The following is a 9,569-nucleotide window of genomic DNA, read 5'->3' on the forward strand; positions in this document are numbered from 1 at the left end:
AAACACATAAACTCAAAGTCTAGTGAAGTCGTATGAGGCCTATTTCGATTCACTAGCACCTTGTTGTTCATCTTGTTGTTATTGTGCTGGTTGGAATCTGTTGATACACACATAGTCTTGTATCAATACGGCATTACAATATCCATTGTTGTAATGCTCTGTGAAGCGTATTTATATGTATTCTGGTTAGCTGATAGGTTTTTGACAGGCCTATTTACAAAGGAAACTATGGCAAAAAATTTTAAAAATTTTGAGAGTTAACAGAACTTTAGGACCACATGATGGATAAAATGAAGTGGAAGTTAAGTAAATGATCTCATGAGTGTCTTAGATAATTCTTAAGTAAATCTTTAAGAAAAAATGTGTTAGGAATTGATTTGCCTAGCATGAATAAGTTTGGTGGTGTTAGCTGGATTGAGATCTTTCTTTTTTACTGGCTAGATCTTTTTGTTAGTTTCATTATCCTTTTAGTCTATTTTGGTTTAACTAAGAGTAGTTAAAAAAGAAGTTCATTTCCTGGAAAACAGAAAAGGGCAGAATTTTTATTGAGTCAAAGTTCCTAAGCTTTCTTAATGTAATTAATCATTTGAGGAATTAAAAGTCTTATCATTTTGGAAGAGCCAGTCTGATAAGTATGTTTTTATCCCCATTTGTAAGATAAGTACTGAGGGAGATTACCATAGAGGGCAAACTAGTTTGTGCATTCTGGAATCTTTAATGTATTTCGTAGTATTTTAATTCAAAGATATTGTTGTCATCTCTTTTACAAAACAACATTAAGATTTCTCAAATCATTTCTTGCATTTTAACAAGTTAGAATTGAAACTTCGCTTTATTTTTTATTTCAGGGACAGGTAATTTCATGATGGAAATTGTTAGCCATGAGAAGTTTAAAGATATTTTGTGATTTTCTTTCTCATATGTATATCACATTGATTTGTTACCCATTAAAAACTATATAATTCTCTTCTGGAGAAATATATTTTAATATCGTCTTTGTACCTTTAAGTACTGTAGTTGTATTATTGGCAACGAAGTAGACAATTTATAATTTATATTTTTTTTTGGAAAAAAAGTGAGTATTAGTGGCGACCCATAGTCGCTGCAAAAAGTCATTTTAAAAAAAAAAATTCAATCTTTTGTGGCGACAAAAGATCGCCACTAAATCATTATTCTGTATTTGGCTTGTTTTTTTGTGGCAACTTTTGTCGCCACAGAATGTATGTTTTGTGGCGACTTACATATGTCGTTACAAAATACTTTTAGTTATGGAAGTAATTGCTACGACCCTAATGTCGCTGCTAAATATATTTAGTGGCGACTTTTGGTTCTTTTGCGGCGACTTTTGTCGTCACTAAAAACCAGATTTCTTGAAATGAAGGGTATCCTATTCCCTAAGTTCCCAAAACATGTGTAGAATGTACACTCGTGGTTGGATATTTTTTTTGTTGTTATTGTTTATGTTAACATTAACCCTCATGTCATGAGGAATATGTGTTCTTTTGTCTCCTCTATTGTTTTGAAGGTTCGGATTCGAGGTCGGATCCTTTTTCAAGAAGGGGAGGATGATACGAGTACGATCGTGATTGTGGACCAATACGTAAAGAACTCGTGCTCGGGTGGTTGCCCAACTAATGGAACAAGCTTTGAAGTGTAAATAACAAGTCCCAACACTCCAAAGCCGTCCATATAGGCACTCCAAGGCCACCCTTTTGCCATGGCTCATTATGCGCATTTTAGTAATTTTGTAATAAGTTGTAACCTAGGCTATAAATAGAACATATTAGGTCATTTTCTCATAACTTTGATGATATATTTTGAGAGATCTAGTGAGAGAGTCTTGCAAGGTGGATTCCTTGTAAACAAATATGGATATCACTTGTGTTGGTGCTAGTTTTGAAACATTGGTTGCTTGGTAATCCCGTTCCCTTGAGGTCACCGTAGATCTTGGTGTTACTTGTATGAATTATTGGGTCTTTGTATTCAATATACACTTAGGTTCATAGTGTTTGTACATTTGTATGTCAAGTTACCTATCTATTTCCTTGTTGTTGTTGTTCATTCTCGGGTTTGGTGTCCCAAAATTGAGACTTTGTGTTCTTCTTGTTCTTGTGCTTTTTTTGTTAACTAGTTTGTTGGCTCGCTAATTTTAGAGGTGTTGAACACCTTAATATCTTGTTGTTATTGTGTTTTCATTATTATTGTAGTGAATCAGAGAGTGGTCACCAAATGGGTCCTCGGTTCTTCAAACTTGTGGACTGTTTTAGTGTTTGTTTTGTGTCTTCTTTGTCGATCTTGTATCACGCCGGTTTGATAAATTGTGAATCATTACTTATATTAGTTACTAAAATGACCTCTAATTCTTTATTTTTTAAGTATATGGCTAAATAAAATTAAAATATATATTTAAATAATTCTCAAGCATAATTTGTAAGATATCGCAATAATGACAACTCAACATACCTTAAACTCGATAAACGTTGACACTAAAAGAAATCAAGCACATAGTTCGCATCTATCGAACAAAAGAGAATGCGATATAACTGCAAATCATACAAGTCTTTCGCCTTTATGTTATGCTAATTTGATAAATTGCATATCATTACTTATATATATTACTAAATTAACCTTCAATTAATTATTTTCAAACTATTATATTTAAATAAAATTAAACTTTATTTAAAATAATTTTTAAACATAATATGTGAAATATTTCAATAACGGCAACTCAACACACTTCAGAATTGGTAAATATCGGCACATTATAAAAATCATGCATATAGTTCATATTTGTCGAACCAAAAAGATTGACACATAAGTGTTGATCGTACAAGTGTTTCGCCTCTATGTTACGCCAATTTGATAAATTATGAATCTTTACTTATATTCGTTACTAAAACAACCTCCAATTAATTATTTTTCAATTATTATATTTAAATAAAATTAAGTTATATATTTAAATAATTTTTAAACATAATTTGTGAAATATTTCAATAACGACAATTCATCACAATTTAGAACTGGTAAATGTCGACAAATAATAAAAAACATTCGTATAGTCATATGTGTTGAACCAAAGGGAGTGAGACATAAGTATTGATGGTACAAGTCTTTTGCCCCTATGTTACACAAGTTTAATAAATTGTGAATCATTACTTATATTTGTTACTAAAATGACCTCTAATTCTTTATTTTTTAAGTATATGTTTAAATAAAATTAAAATATGTATTTAAATAATTCTCAGGCATAATTTATAAGATATCGCAATAACAACAATTCAACATACCTTAAACCTGATAAACGTTGACACTTATAGAAATTATGCACACAGTTCACACCTGTCGAACAAAAGAGAATGAGGTATAAGTGTTAATCGTATAAGTCTTTCACCTCTATATTATGACGATTTGATAAATTATGAATTATTACTTATATTTGTTACTAAAATGATCTCTAATGATTTTTTTATTATTACGCTTAAATAAAATTAATATATATATATATCAAAAATAATTTGTTAAATATTGCGATAACAACAAATCAACATACTTTACACTTGGTAATCCGATAAATCAAACCACTAGTTTAATAACCAAAATGTCATTACAGATTATTGATTTCGGTTCGACTTTGAACAGTTGTAGTTAGAGTCAAGGGTGTTATGTTCAAACTTAGAAATTGCGAACTAAAGTACTGATTGTCTTTTTCTGTCACAAATAAAACTCTTACTATAAAAGAATAAGCATTGCCTGAGATCGTGTTGATATATTGAGATCTCTACCCAATTATTTTTTTTCTTTTCAAGGTGTAAAATTATACTAACTAAAATTAAGAATGTCTACCTAAGTAAATGTATTTGAAACATATTTACACAGATTTAAATTCAAATTAACAAATAATGATTATGTTTTCAAATATGAAATTATACTGAAATTAAAAAATAATGAGTATGTATGGAAATTGGCAAACTATAAACGTATTTATCACTGTATGTTTTCAAATACTGAAAATACGTTTCACTGAAAAAATATTTAAGCTTAGAGGAAAAATATTTTAGTAAAGAATTAGAATTAGAGGAAATTTTTTACTCGAGAATTAGAATTAGTAAAAAAAATATATTTAAATCGATTTGAAAATACATTTGAATTTCCACCATATGTTTCATTAAGGCTATATCATTAAGATATGAATATGTCAAACCGTATGTTCCACCGTATTCCATGTCAAAAATAATTTGCAGAAAGATATCATTAAGGCTAAGGGAAATTGACAAACAATTTCCAATAGATATGAGAATTGGTTGTAATTAAGTTCCTCCACAATAATCAATGCATTGAAAATATAATAGAAAAATATATTTAATTTTTCTAAAATGTATTTTTACGCTTTAGCTAAACACTAGAATATATGTTTTGAAAAAAAAAATTCCATTCACCAATCAAACACTATAAAATATTTTTCGAAAAATATTTTCCATCAACCAACCAAACATAGGAAAACAAGTAAGAAATCAACTTGTTTTCCAAGAAAACATTTTCTAGAAAAACATTTTCCATGGAAAACATTTTCCTTCATACCAAACACACCCTTATAAAAGTACTTTTATAAAAAGGAAAAAAGGCTCAAATATGTCATTGAACTATCAGAAATGACTCATTTATGCCATCAGTTAAAAGTTTGGCTCATTCATGTCATCGCCGTTATAAAATCGACTCATCCATGCCATTAATTTTTAACGGTGGTTTTCAAAAACAGCTTTGCCATGCGGCCTTTTATTAAAGATCCACGTCATTAATTAAAATAAGGGAAAAGGCTCAAATATGTCACTGAACTATCAAAAATGACTCATTTATGCCATCAGTTAAAAATTCAGCTCATTTATGTGATCGTCGTTATAAAATCAGCTCACCCATGTCATTACTTTTTAATGGTGGGTTTTCAAAAATAGTTTTGCCATGTGGTCTTTTATTAGAGGTCCGCGACATTAATTATAATAAACCAATATTAATTTCAAAATATCTTAGACCCATTAAAAACAATCGATTCATTTAACATAACCCGAACCACACTCATTAAAGTATTTCTTTTTCCTACAACAACAACTATTTTTCTAATCAGAAAAAATAGTGATTAATGTATATCCTTTGGCTATTTCTAGTTCATTCTAAATCATTATAAATGTTGCGCTTAACAGAAACCTCAAAAATTTTATCCTATAGTAGCTGATTAGTTTAAATTCCAGTGACTCCAATATACACTCTGAAGTTGCAAGAAAATAAGTCAATGAACGATTAGGGCAAGCAAAAAAAAGAAAGAGGCGTACTAATACAACTTCTCCATTCTCCCATCACGGATTAGGGGATTATACATTATTGAAAAATCATTTCAGATAAATAATCTCGATACTAACTAATTTCAGATATTTTAAAATTAATATTGATTTTTTTTAATTAATGGCGTGAACTTCTAATAAAAGACCATGTGACAAAGATATTTTAAAAAATCTATCATTAAAAAGTAATGGAATGAGTGGGTTGATTTTATAATGGTGATGACATAAATGAGCCAAACTTTTAACTGATGGCATAAATGAGTCATTTATGATAGTTCAATGGTATAGTTAAGCCTTTTTGCCTATTTTAATTAATGACGTGGACCTCTAATAAAAGACCACGGAGCAAAGTTGTTTTTAAAAATCACCGTTAAAAAGTAATGGCCTGGATGAGCTAGTTTTATAACGACGATGACATGAATGAGCTCAACTTTTAACTGATAGCATAAATAAGTCATTTCTGATAGTTCAGTGAGATATTTGACTCTTTTCCCCAAAAATATATTTACATCATATTTAATACTTCAAAGTTAATGAAGATAAGTAATTATTGTTTGGAAGGATACACGTGATTTCCAACAATTTTACTGCTGTTTTATTGATGTTAATCACATCATAGAAAGAGCAAGAATGTCAACTCTGAAGCTCTGAATTTGATTTTTTTTCTTAAAAAAAAATGTTTATAACATCAAAAGTTTGAAGTCTTTCTTTCGACATAATTTTTTTTTTTAAATAGTTTACAGAAGAAAAAGAAGAGTTTACAAAAAAATCTTGAAAGAATTATTTCTCCATTTGAGTTTTAAGAGTGATCATGGCTGCCTATTCTAATTCAAACTTTGGAGCTATTGGAAAGTAGTTACCCAAGTTTGATCCATGGTCAAACTGCAGAGATGATCGGCTGTCTTCGTGCTAGTGCTGAATATATATTTTCAAAATATTCTTGAAAGCATTAGCCACCAGAAACATGAATCTATAATGGTCAAAGATTTGGAGGGTGAGATGAGAGTTGCTGTGCAGCAATCAGAAGATCTGCTTGAATCTAATATTGCTGAGATTATGAGAAAGCGGTACACAGCACAGAAAGGGAAGATCTATCGACACGAATGGACGAAGCAGTAAGGAATGACTTGACAAATGCTATTAAGAGTAGTAGCACCTCCACCATTAAGGCCTCTATTGAGGAGGCCGCTAACTATATTGGTGGTTGCAGGATATCTCTCCAAAGTTCCGACGACAAAAGAAACCTGGGTAATTGTAGCTAAGAATGTAAATAGAGTTGTTACAAGTGATCCGGAAGGACGCATAACATTACTTGCTATGGGTTACCACTACTTGCCTATGCACCTAAAACCTTGCTTCCTCCATATTGGAGTAATGAGATTGATGCTTGGACGTTGATCCGATTGTGGGTTGCTGAGGGGTGCCTTAAGAATGCCAAGTTGAGAAGTCCCGAAGAAGTGGGCGAGGAATGTTTGGAGGATCTTGTCACTAGAAATTTACTGACAGTTCAAAGGAAGAAGGTCGATGGTCGGATCAAAAGCATTGGTATGCACGACCTGTTACGGGATTTGAGTGTGAGTGAAGCTGAAAAGGAAAAGCTTTTGAATATGATTACAAATACTGGAGTTCAGCAGCGAATGATCAGAGTCCGCAGAATTTTAGTTTGCATACCTCCATTTCCTTGGAAAAATTTATCAAGTCCTCACAAGTTGTGCGTTCCTTGTACCTTTTCAAGGAACCAATAGGAAAAACTTCAGAATTCAAAGCTTTGAGAGTGTTGGCCATTCCTAAGTCTTCCTTTATCTTTCGGCCCCCTCACATGACATTAGATTCAGCTATCCTGAGATACCTCGAGGTTACCAGTGACAATGATTTCACTAAATTTCTCGCATATATGCACAACCTTCGAACCTTTATTTTTTGTAACAGCAAAATGTTAAAGGTTCTGACTTTGCCCAGCGAAATCTGGAATCTAAAGCAGTTGAGGCATCTCCGTGTTATGCATAACATTCATTTACCCAATCCTCAAGGCAATACCTCAAGTGATGTTGATCTGCATCATCTACAGGAGCTTTCTAATCTCTGTGTTGCTAGTTGTACGAAGGAGATGTTGGGTTCATAGTATATGAAAAAAGTGTGAATGAAAAATGGTGGAGGGGAAGGAGACACTAAAATTTAAATGGAAAGTGTACTTCCAAATTAGAAAGTTTACTCTTTCTCTCACATTGGTGGAAGAAGAGAACTTGAAAGTGCTTATAATCAAGAACACTTACCGAAGAATGCCAAGGAAAAACGCAGTAAAATTTTTCTGCAGTGTTTCGGACCTCCATTTATATATATATGCAGTAACAGTTGCACTGTTTCAAGTGAACTGATGCATTGTTTTCGAACTGGTGATTCAGAAATGATACATTGTTCTGAACTGAGGCTACAGAAGGTTGTGATGGTTCGAAATGATGCTTTAGAAGGATGTAATCCTTTAATGAAGTGACACACTGTTTCATGAAATGAGATGACTGTTCAGGAAAAGATGCAATCTTTGATGAATAGACATGAACTTACAGCAAAGGTGTAACCTTTGAAGTGAATCATTGCCTCTTTCTGGAAGAGGCATGTTATGGCTATATAAACCTGCTTTCATCCACAGGTTTTAAGATGAAAATTTCAGAATACAAAATTACTTCTTGTCTTTCAAATTACACTATGTAATCAATCAAAATATTCTGTGCGTTCGAAGATATTCCAACCGTTTGAGGTACCGCTACAGTTGGTCTGTTTAGCCATTTTATCCTGGGAGGAAAAACTCCACAACCTCGAGTACAGTGAGGGAAATTATTTACTTAAGGAAACTCCATGAATTTGTGTAATGCCCCGTGTTTCAGACTAGAATGAAAACCGTCATTTCTATCTGTAGATGATCCAAAAGCCATAAATCCTATGCAAAATTTTCATGTTAATAAAGTATGTAGTGTGGTAACCATTTAAGCATGAATTGAGATCATAAGGGTCCCCTAACTCAAGGTCAAGTTGAAAGTTTTCGTATCGTTCGAGTTTTAGTGAGCGTCAAAACTTGAGTCAAATTCAATTGACCATATCTCCTTGGATATATTGAATTGGGTTACCTACTATATATAAAATTAAGTATCTTCGAATTAGCTTTCCATCGATACCAAATTCACCTAAAACGGATACTCGGTGAAGAAGTTACAGTATTTTTAGTGTCAGCGTTCCCGATTGACTGGCCACCACGTCGCGATGAGCCTTAAATTGACAATTGTCAATTCCAGTAGCTCACCACGATTTCCAGTGCGTCGCGGTGAAGCTTTATATGGCGTTCCAGTCCCAAATTTTAAATTCCAAGGCCAAATTAGACATTTCCCATGGCCCCAAACCCATCCAAACATGGGATTTAATCCCCAATACACCGAAATACATACACTTTCACCAAAATTCATCAAGAACTCACCCTAGGGTTTCAAATTCAAAACCCGAATATCTCAAGATTCAACCGTGGGTTTTCAAAAGCGATTGAAGATTTGGAATCCCCAATCCGTAAACTTCAAGAATTACCTATTATCTTCCGGAATTAAGGTACGCGGGGTTTTCCTAAAATCTCATGGGCATAGAAATCATGTTTTAAGAATGGGATTTTAAAGTTTATGAATATAATCATGTTTTAGAAGTTTTGACGGTATTGTTTTGGTCTTTAGGACTTTCCCCCAAATTGATTTGAAATTATGTATATATATATATATATATGTACGTATGTGTTCAAGAATGGTTATTCAATTGAGAGCATGAATTATAATGAATCCCTCTCTTGTTATGAGTTTTCCCGTCTTCGTATGATATAAATTGTTTGGAATGCTTTTGAGGAGCATGATATGAAATACTTTGGCTTTTGCTATGTTTTGAATATGATTTTTGAATACGAAAGAGAGGGCTGTGAATGTTGAATATCCATATAATGAAAGAGTGCATGGTTTTGCCAAAAGTACATGACTACCATATGTTTGAAGTATTCTTGCATGGTTTTGACTTGTGTTTTCGGAACATGAAATCTTTTATTATGTTTGCATAATTGGGTGGTCTGAACTGTGTTTTAATGAAAGAATTAGGCATGATGCATTATGGCTCAGAAATAGGACTTGCAAGTCTTGGTGTGACAACACCAACGCAGAAAATGCCATGATAAATTCAGAACAGAATAAAATGCATGTTTGAAATCAGATTTAC

Source organism: Capsicum annuum, chromosome 8 (genome assembly GCF_002878395.1).
Source record: "Capsicum annuum cultivar UCD-10X-F1 chromosome 8, UCD10Xv1.1, whole genome shotgun sequence".
In the NCBI taxonomy this organism is placed as follows: Eukaryota; Viridiplantae; Streptophyta; class Magnoliopsida; order Solanales; family Solanaceae; genus Capsicum; species Capsicum annuum.